General features: G+C 28.0%; 1 long non-coding RNA gene across 1 annotated transcript; it reads right to left on the reverse strand.

Moving 5' to 3' along the window:
• Positions 1-12887: 12887 nt before the first annotated feature.
• Positions 12888-16769, reverse strand: LOC133666563 (uncharacterized). Its single transcript, XR_009830882.1, has 2 exons — positions 15686-16769; positions 12888-14052 (listed from the first exon to the last, which is right to left on the reverse strand). It is a non-coding gene; the product is annotated as an uncharacterized LOC133666563 (long non-coding RNA).
• Between the last annotated feature and the right edge of the window lie 1043 nt (positions 16770-17812).

The raw sequence follows: 17812 nt of genomic DNA on the forward strand, positions 1-17812 counted from the left end.
TAGTGTGGGATGTGCAGAGATAAAGACAAATAATGAATTAGGCTTGTTGCTTATTTTTATATTTGCTTATTTTTTTTTAATTGAATTGGTTTAGGTAATTGAAACACTTGAGCAAAATACGGTCTTGTTTTTTTGAAGAGTGAAAATTGAAAGTAAAGATAGATTTTTGATATAGTATAGAGAGTTAGTCACATGATTAAGATGGATTGATATTCTTCGATGAATGGAAAAGATATATAGGTGAATTAGATTTTGTGGGATGAAGGATTATGTTTATATTTAATCCTTGGATTTGGGTAATTGGAATTTAATAATCGATTGTGTAATTAATGGAATATTATCACTTTTATTATTGATTAACTATTTACAAAAGACGAAATATGATGTTAAATTGCCCAATTTTAAAGATATAAATATTTAATTAAATTATAATTCATACTTATTATTTCTACATATCCATAATATATTTTATCACATTTGTATGTTTCGATTTTCATAATAAAATAAAATACATGATAAAATACAATAAAAGTATCAGAAAAATATTATTTTTGTTATAATATAAATTTTTCTTAAATAAAAAAATTCTTATAAAATTCTTAAATGTGACGCATAATCAAGAATTTTAATTAATCTCCAATATCAAAAATAAGATTTGTCTCTGTTAATTTAATAATATTTTAAATTTATTAAAAAATTTTATAACTTTTCGTAATAATTAAAAGACTTTTTTTTCTATAAATCTCATTAATTAACTTAAATTTAAACTTTCAAAAAAAGTTTTTATTATCAATCTAATAATCCTTTAATTACATTAAAAATTTTTAAAAAATTTATTACAAAATACGTAATTAAAAGATTTTTAAAAATTCATATTGTAATAATTAAGAGATATTTTTTTACAATAAATTTTATTAATTAATCCATGTACTCTCTTTATATTTATATCTTCAAAAAAAATGCATTATCAATTAATTTAGTGAGTTTTTTAAATGCTAAAAAATTCCATATCATATAGATAAAATATTTTCTTTCCAATAAATCCCAGTAATTAATTCAAATTTTTATTTTTATTTCCAATGCCAATTTAATTTCTCGAAAGTACTTTTAAAATTATTTAACGATGATTTTTCTCACTTGTATCGCCATTAATTTAATAATTTTTTAAAACATTCTATAAAAATTAATATACATCGCGTAATCAAGAGATTTTCATTTAATAAATCACAATTAAAAATCTCGTTACATTATCAAAAATAAAATAACCAATTTTTAATAATTTCTTAATTAATTAATAAATCACTAAAAATTAAAATATATATATTTTTTTTAAATAAATTCTATTAAACAATTTTTACTTGTACTTCCACAAAACACTTTAAAAAAATATATCTTTAATTCATTCCTTCATTTTATTGTTAAATAATCCTTTCAAAATTAGCATTCCACAAAGATTAAAAGAAAATTACCAAATTTTCGATTTCAATTTTCGAAAAATTTAAATTTTCAAATTCACGATTCAATTGTGTTTCGACAATATCGAAAAAAGATACTATGTTCCATGATTCATAAAATATCGAGAATCAAGTGGATCGACGTTTAACTTTTCACGATGGAAGCAAGGCAAAGTAATTTCGTCCCGGTTGTCCCGTGTTAACAACTTTCGATAAATGTCCCGTCTTTGTTGGCTCGTCCGCCTCGTTTTATGCCCGTCGATTCGTCAGCGAAACTCGTTTTTATCTACGAAACTGCTTTTATCGAATCACCCTTTCCTTTGCCGAAAAATTGGTCCGACCAACGTCGGAATGATCGTGTTTCTGTATTAAGACATTACAATAGTAGTTTCTTATTTTTGTTATACGAACAACTATTTTATGTAAATGTTCTATCATATGAATAATACATTTCATACTATATGCATATATATATAAAGCGTTTGCTTTCTTTTTTAGAGAATGAAATTTATTTGTTAAACTAATGACAATAGTAATAAAGATCGCTTTAAGATTATTTTGAATTTTTGAAAGTTAAAGATTTAAAAAGTGTGTACAAACTGCTTTTGGATCTTAAATTAAAACAAAATTAACATGTAATCGAAGAAATTAATGATTACTATGGACTATTATAATTGAGAATAAAAATATTATTTTAAATATAAGAATATAATAATTGGAAATTAAATTTTAAAAATAATTAAAGTAAATTTAATATAAGAACAAATTGTTCAGAAACAAATGTAAAAATATTATTAAAAATTTTGGCATGGAAATTTATAAAGTTAATGGATAATGAAAGTTTGCAAATTCCACGAATCGTAATAAGATAATTCAAAAATTTTAAAGATAGTAATAAAATAATACATGAACTGTAGGAAATTTTGAAAATTGCGGTTCATGAACTTTATTAATAGTGGTAGCATAATTTGGAAATTTTATAAAAAAAGTATAAAAAAAGATTATAATATTTTATAAAATTCTATTCTAAAAATTCTAAAAATAATAATATTTAATAATTTAAAGATTTAATAGATTTTTAGATATTTAATAAATAAAAATTTAATAGATTTAATTTGAATAATTAAAAAATTTTAGAGATAGATTTTAAATATGATTATTATTTAAAAATTCTATATATATATATATAATTCTATATATTAATGTAATTTCAAAATTCTAGACATATATGAAAATTCTAAACATAGCAGTGTATTTAAAGTAAACTTTGAAAGTAATAATATGATAAGTTCTAAAGATAATAACAAAATAATTATTAAATTACAAAGTTAACAACAAGGAACTGGTATTAAAATACTCTTACTTTAATCTCTTCTTTCATTACAGTATAAAACTTTGTATATATATTTTAATTATCTAATTATATCATCCAGCTTATAAAATAATCGGTAAAAAAATTATTTTACAATATATATATTTTAAAAATCTACGATACCATATCGATTTTTTTTAACAATTTTGATTAAGTTTTATTAACTTTCTGCTCGATATAATTTTTATTCTAAACAAAAAATAAAGTAATTTTTATGCAAATGTAGTTTACGTAAAAGAAGAATTCTACAGGTATTTATATTTATATATTTTATATGCTTATTATTTATTGCATATGCAGAGGAGAAAACTATTGAAACAGAAATGTTATATTACAATCGCCATAAATAAAATTGCTAAAATTGAATTTTATGTAAATTGGTATGCGAAAAAGAAAAAGAACAAAGATATAACAAATAAATTTAAAATAAATCATTAAGAACAATTAAATAGCTATCAGTAAAAAAAATAAATAATCTATTTTACTATGTACAAATCAAAATTGTCAGTATTTTTATTATTTTAATATTGAAATATGTTTGACAACGGTTTTTTTTTAGTATTTCCATTCTTTAATTAAGAAAATTTCTAATAACAGAGATAGAAACTTAGAAACATAGAAACTTTTACAAAAAATGTATTTTTTAAAAAATATCCTCCTCTTTTCCTTCTTTGCTTTAGAATTAAAATTAAATTTAAAAAAAAATATATCAAATAGAATAATATTACGAAAAATTATTACATTGAAAGCTTTCTAATTCCACTTTTTCATAATTCTAAAAACCAAACAGAAAAAAAAATTTCAACGCGTAAAAGCTTCCTAACCTCACTTTTCATTACATCATCCCTAAAAATATTCTATCCAAACGGAAAAAAAAAAAGAACGACAAAGAATAAAAATTGCTACATTTAAAGCTTTCCTAATATCGCTTCTCCCTCACATGCCTCTGAAAAATCCTTGCAAAACCAATTTTCAGCTCATCCTATCTATCAAATTCACCCTCAACTTTCATAACTCTGCGAAACATTCGTATCTCGGAAAAAGAAATATCTCGATTCCACATCGAAAAAATTCACAATTCTGTCGATTCGTCAATGAGAATCTACTTTTCCTCGCAGTAGAAGCGCAGGCGTAGCTCGTGCATAGATAATTCATAATGACCAAGCCGGTCTATAGTTATCGTCCCGGAGTTTTCTTTCCAACGACCTTTTTTTCATTCCTTCGTCTTTCTTTTTCTTCCTCTTCTTCTCCTTCTCCTTCTTCTTCCTCTTCCCTCTCTTATTTCGCTCGCCTTCCTTCAAAGTGGAGGAGAAACTCGTAGTTCCCGGATCTTTTAACGTAATTGGTTGCTGGTTTGCGCGAGAAATTATGAGTTTTCCTCTTTGCCAGACGAATATTGTTATTATTCCCGACTTTCGCGAGTGAAACGAGATTTGCTGAATGTACCAACCATCGCTCTTCCCAGATTCCTTGAAATGGGTTCATGACGTGGGCGGCGATACGTCCAAAGAGTAATTTTGAACGAAGGAAAGTTTCTCCTTGATATTTCCCTCTATGCTTCTCATGTGTTTTACGTTAAGATCACGGATAGAATCACGATATTCAATCGATATGATATTTAATTCTGTTCAATCTTGCGAAATCATTTTCGCTCTCTTTCTATCGTTTAATCAATTGCTTAAATTTAGACACGGTGTTAATTTTTAAGCCAAGTATAAAATTAATATATATATATATAAAAATTGCGAAAAAGACTAAATTACTAAATTCGTTAAATATGAAGGAAAAAATAGATAAAACGGAATTCGTACAATCGAATGGATCAATCGAATAATCATTGAATAAATATCCTATGACATTGATAAGCCTAAATAAGTGGAATTTATATGGGAAACAAGAAAACGTAATCTTCGAGCTCTCTTCTTTCCTTCTCTTCTTTATTATTACATTTCATCGGGTAAAAAAAAACCACCACCATATCGGCATACAAAGAGAGAACAAGTTATTCATCGAAGCGTGCATAAACACACGATAACGCGTGGTGGAGGATTTGAAATACAAGCTGGTGACGTTGCTTTCATTAATTGAAGCCACTTTTATTCGGAACAGTCTTCAAAATAATACATCGATGTATTAAGAGGATACATCTAAATATAGGAAAGGGAATGATTGACCCGAACAAAGAAGCGGGACAGAGATGCGAAATGTGTAAGGGAAAATGGATCGTCTATTGTCAGACACGTTTCGAACAGTTATGACCTATACATACGTGTATATACTGTAACTCTTTACACATGCGTTATTTCGATAATTATTTCAAATGTTGTTTGATAGATTAAATGGTGAAATAGGAAAACTTAAAGTTAAAAATTATAATATTTAATTTAATATATATTATAGTTATCTGAAATTCTTAAAAGATTTACAGAATTTTCTAATTAACTTTGCTCAAAATAAATTTTGGGCAACTCAAAATAGATTATTAAAAAAAATTCAACCAAAATTAAATCTCTCTCTCTTCCCATTCCTCCCTCCATTCCTACCCCCTCTCTCTCTCTTCCTTCGCATTGGTTTATCGACGAAACTTGGAGCTTCTCGAAATTCTAAAATGTATCCCAACCCTATTGTGTGCTCCCATGTCTTACTCCACATCTCACTATTCCTTTTTCACGCATCCATCCCCACCCTCGTTCAAAGCCGCAACGTTTCGAGAGACTTTTAACGCTTGCCGAGTCCTTTCCACCGCACGACAAGATCGTTAAATCCTTGAAGAAGCCACTCGATCGATCGAAGAGGGAAAAACGAAGAGCAAACAAAGAACTCGATGGGCGAGGCGTCAAGTGAAGATTGTTCCATCCGAGAGTTCGTCTTATTTATTTACCCTACTCCATTAACGACGAGCTTTTCCACGAGTTTTCCACGTATCGTCCATTCGAAAAAAAAAATCAATCGATTCTGATGAATTCATGGGGGAAGAAGGGCAATCGAGGAAGAGGACAAATCGGATTGAGTAAATTATAATTGGAAGTTTTATTACTCTTTTTACTACGGCTATTCTTGGATTGATAATTGTTAAACTGAATATACATAATCCAAATTTTATTTACGAAAAGGAAATAAATCAGCGAGATAATAATTAATATACAAATGAATTTGTACAATGAAATAAAATTAAAAACGTAATAAACGTATATATTGATTTTATAGAGAATCGAATAATATTTAAAGATATTTGTTTTGCGATAATATAAAATATGGATTTGTCGATACGCACCGTTTCATCGTTTGGAAAATGAAATTCTTTTCTAAATTAAAAAGAAAGAGGCGTTTCATTCAATAATTTTTTCGAATAACCACTACGAACTACGAATAAAAATACCGAACTTCAGCTCGAAAATCCGTTTAAAAATACAATTTATAAGAGTGGATCAGTTTTTTTTTTTTTAATCAAATAGTAAACTTTTCTCTTTTGCCGGAATTAAAAGAAAAAAACAATTCGTATTATTAACCTTAATTCGTCTGGGAGTTGGAAAATTTCGGAACGTAACGTTCCAACCGCGATCCTAACCTCACTTTCAAAACGACGATGGTCGACGATATTTCGCCAGCGTAAAAGATGGAAGGACAAAGGGAAATGGTGAAAAGGGGGGAGGGATGGAAACGTGAAAAAAAAGAGATGGGGAAGAAAAAAAAAACAAGCGACCACACGACGAACAATGGCGTAATGAAGAGTTCGCGCTTTACGTGATATCCGACTGTGAAAACCGTAAGAGGATTTTCGTTCAATAGGGAAAAATGGCCAGAAATTTAATATTCAGCTGTTTTTTGCTCTCATTAAAGAACGAACAACGATCGATTGTAATAAATAAAATAAGTAAATCGTAAACGTAAGCAGTATGGTTGATTTCGAATGAAACTTTTCCTTTTTTTCCTCTTCGACTCTTAAATATTCATCATCGATATAAATTCGTTACGATTTTCAGCAGAAAGTAATTTTTATTGTAAAGTAATTCACGTGATACGCGAGAATTTGTACGTTCTGAATTTTAAGCAAGAAAAATCATGGATCTGATTGAACGTTAAAATTGTCTCATCTGAAATTACCGTCTTGATCTTTGTCATTATTATTATTATGAATTGTTGGAAGTTGAATGATTTTAAAGCATATTTTTTTTATAAATAAACGTGCTAAGAAACGTTGACTACGTAATAAGGAAATTAGTTTTAAATTAGTCGATAAATTAGTCGTTTCTTTCGTTTGTTAAAACGAAGCTTCTAAAAATTAAACGGAAAAAAGAGGGAAAAGGGATCACAGATGTCAATCGAAACACATTTGGCGAAAACTTTTCCATTTTTCGTGAATTTTTTCAACTCGAGTACATAAATGTCGCTAATAATGGTCCCAAAGGACCCAGAAATGGAAAGGATACTGGCGTAAGTCTACTCTTAATCCCTCTTCTTCCAAGTGGACGGAGAAAAAAGATAGATAGGAAATATAGAGAAGGGAAAAGCCTATTTCCCAAAGACCCTTAGGATTACAAGCTCTCGAAAAGCATCCACCTGTTTTATTCAACCACCGAAATAAAGAAAATAAATCGAATTAAGGGAGTAAAAAGAAGAATCTTAAAAATGGAGGAACGATGTAAAAATTAGAAAATTCTGTAAAAGTCAAATATAGTGCGAACTCGTGGATCTTTTTGACAAATTGGTTTTAATTGAAATCATTATTATATACATTACAACGTGTAATAATTAATTCTTCATTTAATAAAAAAAAAATTATTAGATTATATAAAAGGAATTGAAAATGATTTGGAAAATTTAGTTAGAAAAAAAATCATCTCAAAGTTTTTCAAATTTCACATCTAAATTTATATAAAATAAAAAATTATGATTAATTCTCTCAACAAAATTAATCGTATTTTCTGTTATAAATTTGTATACTCGCAGATTAAAAAATAATAAATTTAAAAATAATAAAATTTACTTGTCAATTTCATTTTCTTTCTACAACATTAGATTGAATATCCAATATCAGTGTAGACTACAAGAGTTTTTAGTACTTTGTAGAACAATTTTTAATTTCGTATCAAGATCAAAATTAAATATTGGATGTTTTATTGGAAAAGCTTGTTAGAGACTCCTTTAACGTTGTCGGAATAAGTTCCTTTTGAAAAAAACTTGAAACTTAAAATTAAACTAAAATTTACACAAATTTAAAAAAAAATATATAATTATCGAACCACGATTACAAACTACGCAATATCACAATTTTCAAATTTTCAAATAACAAATATTCTTCGATAATTATTCCTCGGTTTAAAATAATTAAAATAAAAAAAATCCTTATAAAATAAATTCAACGAGAAAATCAAACGGTTAATCGATGCAGAAATTATTTCGAGGCGTTAACACGAGTTGTTTCGATTCGAAGGAAATGAGGAAAGTTATACGAGCCAAGATAGGTGGTAGGGATTGGATGGTGAAGAGTCGATCAGAGACAGAAAACTCGTAACACCGTTCGAAAATATTTTCTCGGCGGCGTTATCGAATTTCCACCATTATTTCCGTACGAATGGAGCCCATCCTGTGAAAAGCGTGTGGTCGAAGTTAGAAGACGGCTAGAGAATCTAACCGTGAACGTTAAGATCGAGTTTAAGGCGGTTACTTATGTATCGCGGGTGGAAATCCTATCGTATCTGGGACCAAAAACTTTCAGCCGTTGTCGCGTTCGCCCTCGTGTTCCTTTTTAATTTATTTATACGGGATGCCCCCGTAAATTTCTCTCGTAAAAAGATTCGTCGACGTGTTTTATGGCCGAGAATAAAACGATTTTTGTTTTATGGCTATAGAAATATATATATATACATGTATCCGTATCTTTTGTTAGAAAAGAAATAGGAGGGGAAAATAGAAGAAAGGGGACGATACGATAATGTTCGATTTTTTTTTAAATTTAAGAAGAAGAAACGATACGGAAGGATTCTTGCCGTACTTTTGATCAAAACGTCGATTTTATGTAACATTTTTTTTCTTTTTTTTTTTTTTTTAAACTCTATATTTTTCTACACGCGTATACTTCATATATTTCAATCTTAGAATTCAAAATTGTATCTTCCTTTCAAAAAAATCGTAACTTGCAACTATATAACTGTTAAATTATCTTAATTTCAATATATCGTTAAAAGTTTCATTGAAAAATTCAAAATCAACAATCTTTAAACACCTTCGTTTCCCCGATCTCGAGACAAAAGCTCGAATAAAAATCAAAGGGTTAATTAAATTTAAGCGATTAACGCCTCACTCCGTATCACAACACGCCTCATTCCCCTCTCTTAAGATCCTCCCTCTTAAACAATAGAGCATTCAAAGGTATCCTGAGTAAATAACAGTGAATTATGACTATTAAAGAGACTGGTAAACGATGGCGTGAGTGATCGTAATTCAATCAGCCGCGAGAATTCGTGTAAATAAATCGATTTTTATAAACACGTTGATATTTATAGTTATCGTTCAAGGAAGAAAGGGAGGGATAAGAGATAAGAGGAAGAAAAAGGAGAACGAGAAGGAAGGCAGAAGCAGCCTTTTTATCCTCGGAAGAGGTGGTGGTGGGAAGAGGTTCTCGTTCGCAAATGAGGCACGAGCGTGGAGATAAGGGTGGAAAAGCCGCGGGCCACCGAGGGTCGAAGCGTACCACCGCGAATAAAGGGCGATCAAACGCGATAAAAACTCGCCTCGAGAACCGATAAGCCCTAATTGAATGTTCCCCTCTTTGATTTTTAGCCGTGAACCTTAGCAGAAAACTTTACGCGTGTCCGAAACGATAAACCCCTCCTCGATACAACCATCCCCAGGACTCTATTCTTCCTCGTAGTAGAAACTCACAAGTGGAAGATGAAGAATAATTAATGTGAGGATGTTGATCTGGATCTCTGTATTATCTAATCGTATACAAGAAGCATATTTGATAATTTTATTATTATACAGATTATTCCCCTTCCTATTTTGAATTTTTGCCATTCGAAAGTTTGTTTTAATATATCCACGTATTACGCTTGTTGATTCTGTATAAAGTTAGAATAAAGTTAAAAGCTATTCAGTCTGGGAATATTTTAATAAACAAATTCTTTAGCCAGACTTCAAATTCCTCTTTAATACGACATATTTCGTATTGGAATTTTTCAATTTTAGACATCGCGCATTTTTGGAAAGATCGAGGACTATTGTTTTAGATCAAATAAGCGAAATATCATGTGTATTGCACCAGTGCTTTTAATTGCTAGAAATTCTTTTTGGAATATTTTTTTTATCATTCTTAGAATATTAATTTTCGATTGTTTATCGTAAAAAAATACGTAGAAAATATAAAGAATATCTAATGAATTTTATGGTAAAATTCATCTTAAAAGCCATATTACAAAAAGATTGTTTCGGAATAATCTGCTCGACAAAGTTTAAGCTTTGCATCCTTAAATTGGATGATATTCGTGTCGCGATGATGGAATTGTAAAACTTTACCATGTGTATGTAAAATTGTGGAACTAGTTGTGCATTATGAAAAAAAATTTTTTCCTTATCGCCTCTTTTACATTCAACTTGTTGAAAAAAGTTTCACCGAATAATATAAGTTTTAAAATTGAATCAGTCAAAACTGCTTTAATCCTGCTTTAATATTTGAATACGATACTCCACAAACTTGTTAAAATATGAAAAAGAACTTTTTAAAAATATTCAATAAAGTTATTTTTTAAATTTTTACATATCGATTTCCAATTCTCATACAATTCTTTCAAACCTAAAAAAAAAAAGAAAGAAAAGATATTTTTATAAAAATATAGACAACAATTAGAAAATTACAACAATGTTTTTGCAACCTTTTTTGCAATATGGGCAAAATATCTAATATGATATAAAATTTTCAAAAATCTGATAACTGTAATCATTATACATTACGTAAATTAATAAAATTACAGGTATCTGAAAATAATTTCTTTTGAATTTCTTTTGAAGAAATTTCAATTGGTTCAAGCTGTCTATTATTTCCATTAAAAATTTATTACAATATTGGACTAAGCCCCATAGGTTGAGAAACACTGGATTATGGGATAATCCGAGAACATGAATAGATGACGGCCACTCACACTGTTCCTTTGGAAACGCGAAGAATCAGGGCACGAGTCGAGAAAAGAGGGATGCAGAAACTCGAGCGAGACACGTATCCACGAATTAAAGAGTAACGCTCATTAATACAGCGACGAATCGTGAAAAATTATGGGATATTAGACGCTTTTAGTAATTAAGAAACTATCTTCGATCATCATTAATCTGTACAATCGAGCAAAGAATCGAAGGAAAGGATTTAAATCAACGACGTAAATCAATACTTCATAAAACAACTCTTTTAAATCTTCATTTGATTTTGTGAAAGAAGAAATTGATGAAAAAAAGGAAGTCGACTATTAAAAAATATGATGAAAAAAATAAACCAAAATGAAACAATTTAACGGCCGTTTCGTATCGTTAAAAGAAAACGATAAAAGGCTTTTTAATAATACCTTTTAAATTAAATAGGATCGAATTGGAACAAAAAGAAATCGTTTCGAAGAATCGAGTAAAATCGGGTGATAAAACGATAAAGAAAAAACGTCGGAAGAAAGAGTGCAATGGAATTTCGTCCAAACTCCTCCGATTTGACTTTTTCCTGTCTTCCGCCCTGTCTTCCATCCTCACAAACAATCGATAAGAAAATAGAATTTCTCGGTGAGAATTGATTAAACCGAGTGTTCCACGCGATATATTTCCAAGTAGTTGCAATTATTATATTAACACATTGAATTTTTATCAAGGCAATTTTGATCGAAAATATAATCAATATATAAAAAGTTTATTCCATCTTTTTATTTTTATGGTAATCATAATTTATTTGTAAAAAATTTTTTCACATTTTTTACAATAATTAAAGTTTGTAGAAATCATTTATTTATCAAATTTATAGATAAATATTATAATAATTTAAGGAATTTAAGAATTAAATAATTATGATTAATGTGCTTAATTAAATTTCTTATTTTTTTGAAGAAATATTAATTTTTTATAAATTTTTTTTATCGGTTTATGTGAATTTATTGTATATATATATATTAGTTGGATTAATTTGCAAAGAAATAGGTCGAATCGATAATTACAATATTTTTTATCGAGAAATGATATTCTATTATATTTTTTTAACATTTTACATTATTCTGGTATTTTTCATATCATGATTTAAAAAATAAAATGTATGTATATTTGCTGTTACAATTTAATATTTTAATATTAACGATGATTTAAATGAAACACAATTTATCAAGTTAAAGTAAAACTGATAAAAAAAATAGATAAAAAATTCTCATTGACATTAAAATGAAAATCTCTGAGAAAAATTTCTTTATCAAAATTTCTGACTAATAAAACTTTCTAAAAATTCTTAAAACATAATAAAATAAATATTGTGAAATTCAAGATATTAAATCGAATTAAGTAATTAACTATCGAAGAATTAAAAATTAAATATTGTACTTCTACGATTATCCATTCGTGTAAATATAAAAATTGAAAATTTCATCCAATGCATTATTTGAATATTCAGTATAACCAAAATCAACAATAAGAATGTTGGAATAACTTGGAAAAAAACATGTTGGATAAAAAGTTTTCGTTAGGAATCATAATGCATAGCGTATAATTGATACTAAAAGAGCAGATTAAGTACTTTCATCTCGAGATAAGGTAAACGTAACTGTTATTCGTCTAGCAGAGATTTAGTCGACATGACAACCAGATAGTCAGACGAGCTCGTTATCTCGTTCTAGCAGACGCATTTAATTCGAAACACTTGAATTTTTTTCATGAACATGGAGATTGCTCTACTACCATACCAATGGAGTCAGATTTGATTGAAATATATTAGCTCAAAATAAAATATATAAATGTATGCACATGATTGAGACCTTGTCTAATATATGATTTAATTTGAAAGTTTAAAATAATTTGGAAAGGAAAAATAAAATAAAAAATCGAAATGAATAAATTTTGAGAATTATAGATCTTATAAAAATTTATCTTATAAAACTTAATATTATAAAAATTCTATATACACAAATCCTACATCAAAAATCTAATTTTATTTTAAAAATTCAAAATCCATAAAAATCATTTTCTCTAAAAATTCTAAAAGAAAAATCTTATATATTTTAAAAACTGTCATATTTCTTTTTACAATTATAATATATATCAAACTAAATCCATGATCTAATACCACTATTTCTAGTTTATACTTCATTAATCATAATTTACATACATTCCGAGCAATTTATCCAAATTCCAGAAGTACGATTCACGTAAGTCGTCAACCTGAAGAAAACAGAGTCGGAGACGTTTTCGAATCAGACTTGATTAAAAGGGTCTCCATAAATCTCCTGACCAGCAACCGGAACCGTAAAGAGTCCTTTAAACGGCTTATTGGAGCTCGACCTATTTCCTTAAAGGTTTCCACGATTTTCCATCTCGTCCAGTCGATTCCCTTTCTTCTATTATACGTTCGAAAATCTTCCTCTCACTCTTTCACAGACCATAGACATATCGAATCTGGACATCCCTCTAATTGACAATCCGGTTCAATAAGAATAGACGAAAAATTGTCAACCTTCTTTCAAGGATCACACTATTTTCTTCAATCTTTTGGTTAACGCGACACATCTCTTTTCTTTCCCTTTCTATATCCTTCTTCTTAGAAAGAATTCGCCCTCCCTCAACGGAAATTCGTCCAACATCTCTTTGTGTCCCTCTCTCTGCCTCAGAGGCTGCAGACTCCCACGCCTCTAGCTGCTCGGGCTATCGATTGCTAGCTGCCAGGGCCACCAAGACCCCTGGCTTGGCTTCGTTGTGCTAACTCGTTACGCGGTGTTACCGCGTGTCCCGATTATACTCTGCCAGAACCGGAACAGACGGTGTGTCCACAGTATCGTGCAATGCCATATACATATATGCGAAGTATATATATCAATATTGTACTTCAATTGTTTATTTTTTGGTTCCTTAATATCTTTTATGAGGATAGTTTCATGATATTTTCTCTCTAGATATTTTTTTGATTTCCATAAATTTTCCATTCAATATCAATAAGAATAAATAAAATTCCTATTTTTCATATTCATAGTTATTATTAGATATATTATTAACGATTACCTGTGAATTAATAATATATCATTAAGTTTTCAATATGTTTAAAATATCGTTAAAATATTAATAACGGAAAAGATAAAGAAAAAAGTAAAAAAAATCGCTATTCATTGCAGATGAAACATAATTGATTTGTTTAATTTCTTTCCCATAAACTTAACATCTCATTTGTTCTTCTACCATTATAATTATTTAATTTTTTCTTTATATCCTTGACATCTTCATAATGTCTTATCATAGCATCTATGGTTCATTTTGTAGCAACTTTTTTATGTCAGCTTTCTATCTTCCATGAGATGATTCGTTATCTCTACTTCCACATCAATTCACGCACAAATGTTATTATGGTGTAAATGAAGAGAAACAAGAAATATTCTTCTAAATTTAAAAAATCTTCAATCTTTGAATCTTTTGCTATTCAAGTTGTATAACCATTGTAGAATTCATGTTGTATAACCATTTAAAATCAGAATTAAAGGAAAGGAAACATAGATTATGTCTGATATTACTGATGGTTAAAATAAATGATGATTAAAATAAATTACTTTTGGATTTTATTTGAGAGCTTGTATAATTGAATTTATCATAATATAAATATAGTTATCATATAAATTTCTTTTATAATAATATGGAAAAAAATTTTTTACTTTTATATTATCTTCATACAATTTCATATAGGATATTTAAATAAGATTCAACATCTTTTATAAGAAAAAATAAAATAGATTTTAAACCTTTTAACCTTAATTTGTTAAATATTTTATTTTGACAATAAATATAAAAAACAAATATCTTTTTAAAGTCATTTTAATAATTTTTCTCTGTCAATTCGTTTTTATCTCGATCGTTTCCTCTTTATATATATATAATAATAACATCTTTATATTGTATAATTCTGGTGAAATAAATTTATGAAACATTGAGGACTCGAGTTTCAATTGTATAATCGAAGAAAGAGTTGATGGATAAACGAAATTTCTCGATGCATTCTCGAGTCCGCGAACTTTTGAAAGTGCTCTCGAAATTGGCAAATTTCGAGACGAATTCCATGTTATAACGGGATTTCAAACGAAATTGCGAGGAAAATCCGACTATGCTTCTAGAGTATTCTCGTGCGAACTTCGAGTATTTCGGTATTTGAATAAATTACTAGTGGCTGTTCGAATATACGTTAGGAAAATTTTTTGAAGTTTGGAATTATTCAATTGGTTACATATAATACTAATTATTTTAATCAATTTTATCTAGTAATAAATAAGATAAATATATTTAATTCCAATAATTTAAATCCGTTTTTTAACTGGAATTTATTTAAATACTTTTAGGTTAGGATATTTTTCTTGATTGCGATAACAAAAATCTTACTTTATAATTAATTGATAATCAAATAATATTTTATAAATCTTTTTATTTGTAATTTTTTATCTTAATAATGAAAATCTAAATTTTATTTAATTACTAATTAATAATTAAATATATATATGATATAATATAATTTTATACAATTATAGTATTTACTACTGTATTTTGTACTATAGTGTATATTAATTAACCATGATTTAAGATTATATTTAACCAATTTTGAAAGAAGACAGAGAATGTATAACATATATAAATACATGTGTATATAATACAGTACCTCTACTACTATATGCAGAGAATTATATTTAATCCAACATAAATCTTCTTATTGAACATTCGATCTCTGACGCTCCCATAACCTCTATAGTCGCTCGATCATTTCCCTCACGAGGGAACTATTGCTTAGATGCGATTCACTTGGATTATCTTGGGCGTGTTAATTAGTTACGCGGGTTAGTACTGCGTCGATTGTAACACTGGGCTTGCAACATCAATTCCAATTAAACTACCTAACCACAAGGGAATGCGATTCCTTCACATTTACCACTAACAACAGATCCTTAGATATCATATCTCGATCGCTTCATTCCATCTCGAACGCTCTCGCACATTATGATAAATCGTAACGCCATCTGTAATAACTTTCTGAAAATCGATTCTAATCGATTCTTATCTGAATCGAAAAAAAACGAGATATCGATTTTTTTGAATGACATCAAAATATTAAATGTTTATAGTTTTTATAATTATCAATTTATTAATTTCTAATAATTAACTTTTTATTTTTTAAGAAATACAAATTTATTAAAATTTTATATTGACAATCCGTAATGAGCATAGCGTTTAAATATATAATATAAATAGAATAGCAGTAAAAAAAAATAAACATGAGATAATCGTTGCTAATAAAAATCCTACATTTTATTATAATTCTTCGATCAATTTTATAATATATTCTAAAATTTACAAGAATATAAAATCCATTGATTAAAACTTATCGATCATAAAACAAAAAAAGGAAAAATCAATTTCTTTATCGATCAAATTTTTCTGAAATAGATAGATGCTTCATTCGATCGGTTGATTTTTCCATGTCTCCTTTTCATTGTTCGTTTAACTGAATTCATCTCGATTCATATTGAATCATAAATTCTTGTTCTGCGAAATATATAGAGCCTTTCATAACTCGATCAAGTAACATTATACTAAACAATATATTAATACCTTGTTACATAATGAACAAATAAAATATTAGTTTCAAGTTAATCTATAATTTAATGTATTCCTAGCAATTATTTGATTTCAATTTCGTTAAAATAATTCAGAATAAATTTAATTCACTTTAATATATTTTATTAATATCCTTGACCAATTTCTTTTATATTAATTTCCAAAACTTCTTTTTTTTTACTGATTCTTAAATAACTATTTATTTGTACGATTGACTAATGATTCTGAAGTAATTTGTACCGTGACTTTCGCGAAAATATAGTCAATGACAACGACGACGACGATGACGAGGCAGAGGATGTTTGTGTGCATCGATGTCGTCATTGGCCGTAGGATGGTCGCGAAAGGAGGGATGCCACGACGACCCACATTCCGTCGAATTTAATTTCATGCCTTATCTCTGGTAACCACGGTACAATGCTTCAACTGGAGCGGCTGCGAATCCTTCTATCTTTCGCTAGTACGCTTCACATACAACGCTGCACGACACCGGAGTACAACGGTTCACAGTTGTGTTTCGTTTCGTGGCCGCAATTTCTGTCCGTACTTTTCTCGCCGAATATTCACCACATTATTTCTCGTTTCAATTCATTCTTTCCTTTTTTTAGAAATAATATCGATCAATTGATGGTAGGTGTAGATAGTATATTTTATTTTTATTTACTACAGTTGAAAAGTTGGGAAACAATAAGAAATTTCAAATAAAATTATCGAAAATCGTATATTAAATTTATTACAATAGAATCTTGTTAAATAATAAAATATATTTATTCTAAAACAAAAGTGAATTTAAAATATAATTTATAAAAATATAATTTATATATAATTTAAAATGTGAAATTTTTAAAAAATTTTTTTAAATTTTTAATATTCTCTAAATATTAAGTATTTTTAATATTTTCATATAATAGTTTTTCACAAAAAAAAATTATAAAAAAATCACACAATTATATTAAAAAGTTTAATATTAGCAGAAATTAATATTAGAAAAATTGTGAAAAATAACCCTTTTATAGGCCTTCGTGACTTTCTTATATATCCGTAAACAAAGGGTGACACTTATTTACACATATGGGACCCCATTCACCCTTTGCAACCTCCTCTTATTTACATTTTTCCGTATTAATTAACACGCGATCACTGAAATATAACTTTTACTTCATTTATCTAGAAA

This window comes from Apis cerana, linkage group LG8, assembly GCF_029169275.1.
Source record: "Apis cerana isolate GH-2021 linkage group LG8, AcerK_1.0, whole genome shotgun sequence".
NCBI classification, from domain to species: Eukaryota; Metazoa; Arthropoda; class Insecta; order Hymenoptera; family Apidae; genus Apis; species Apis cerana.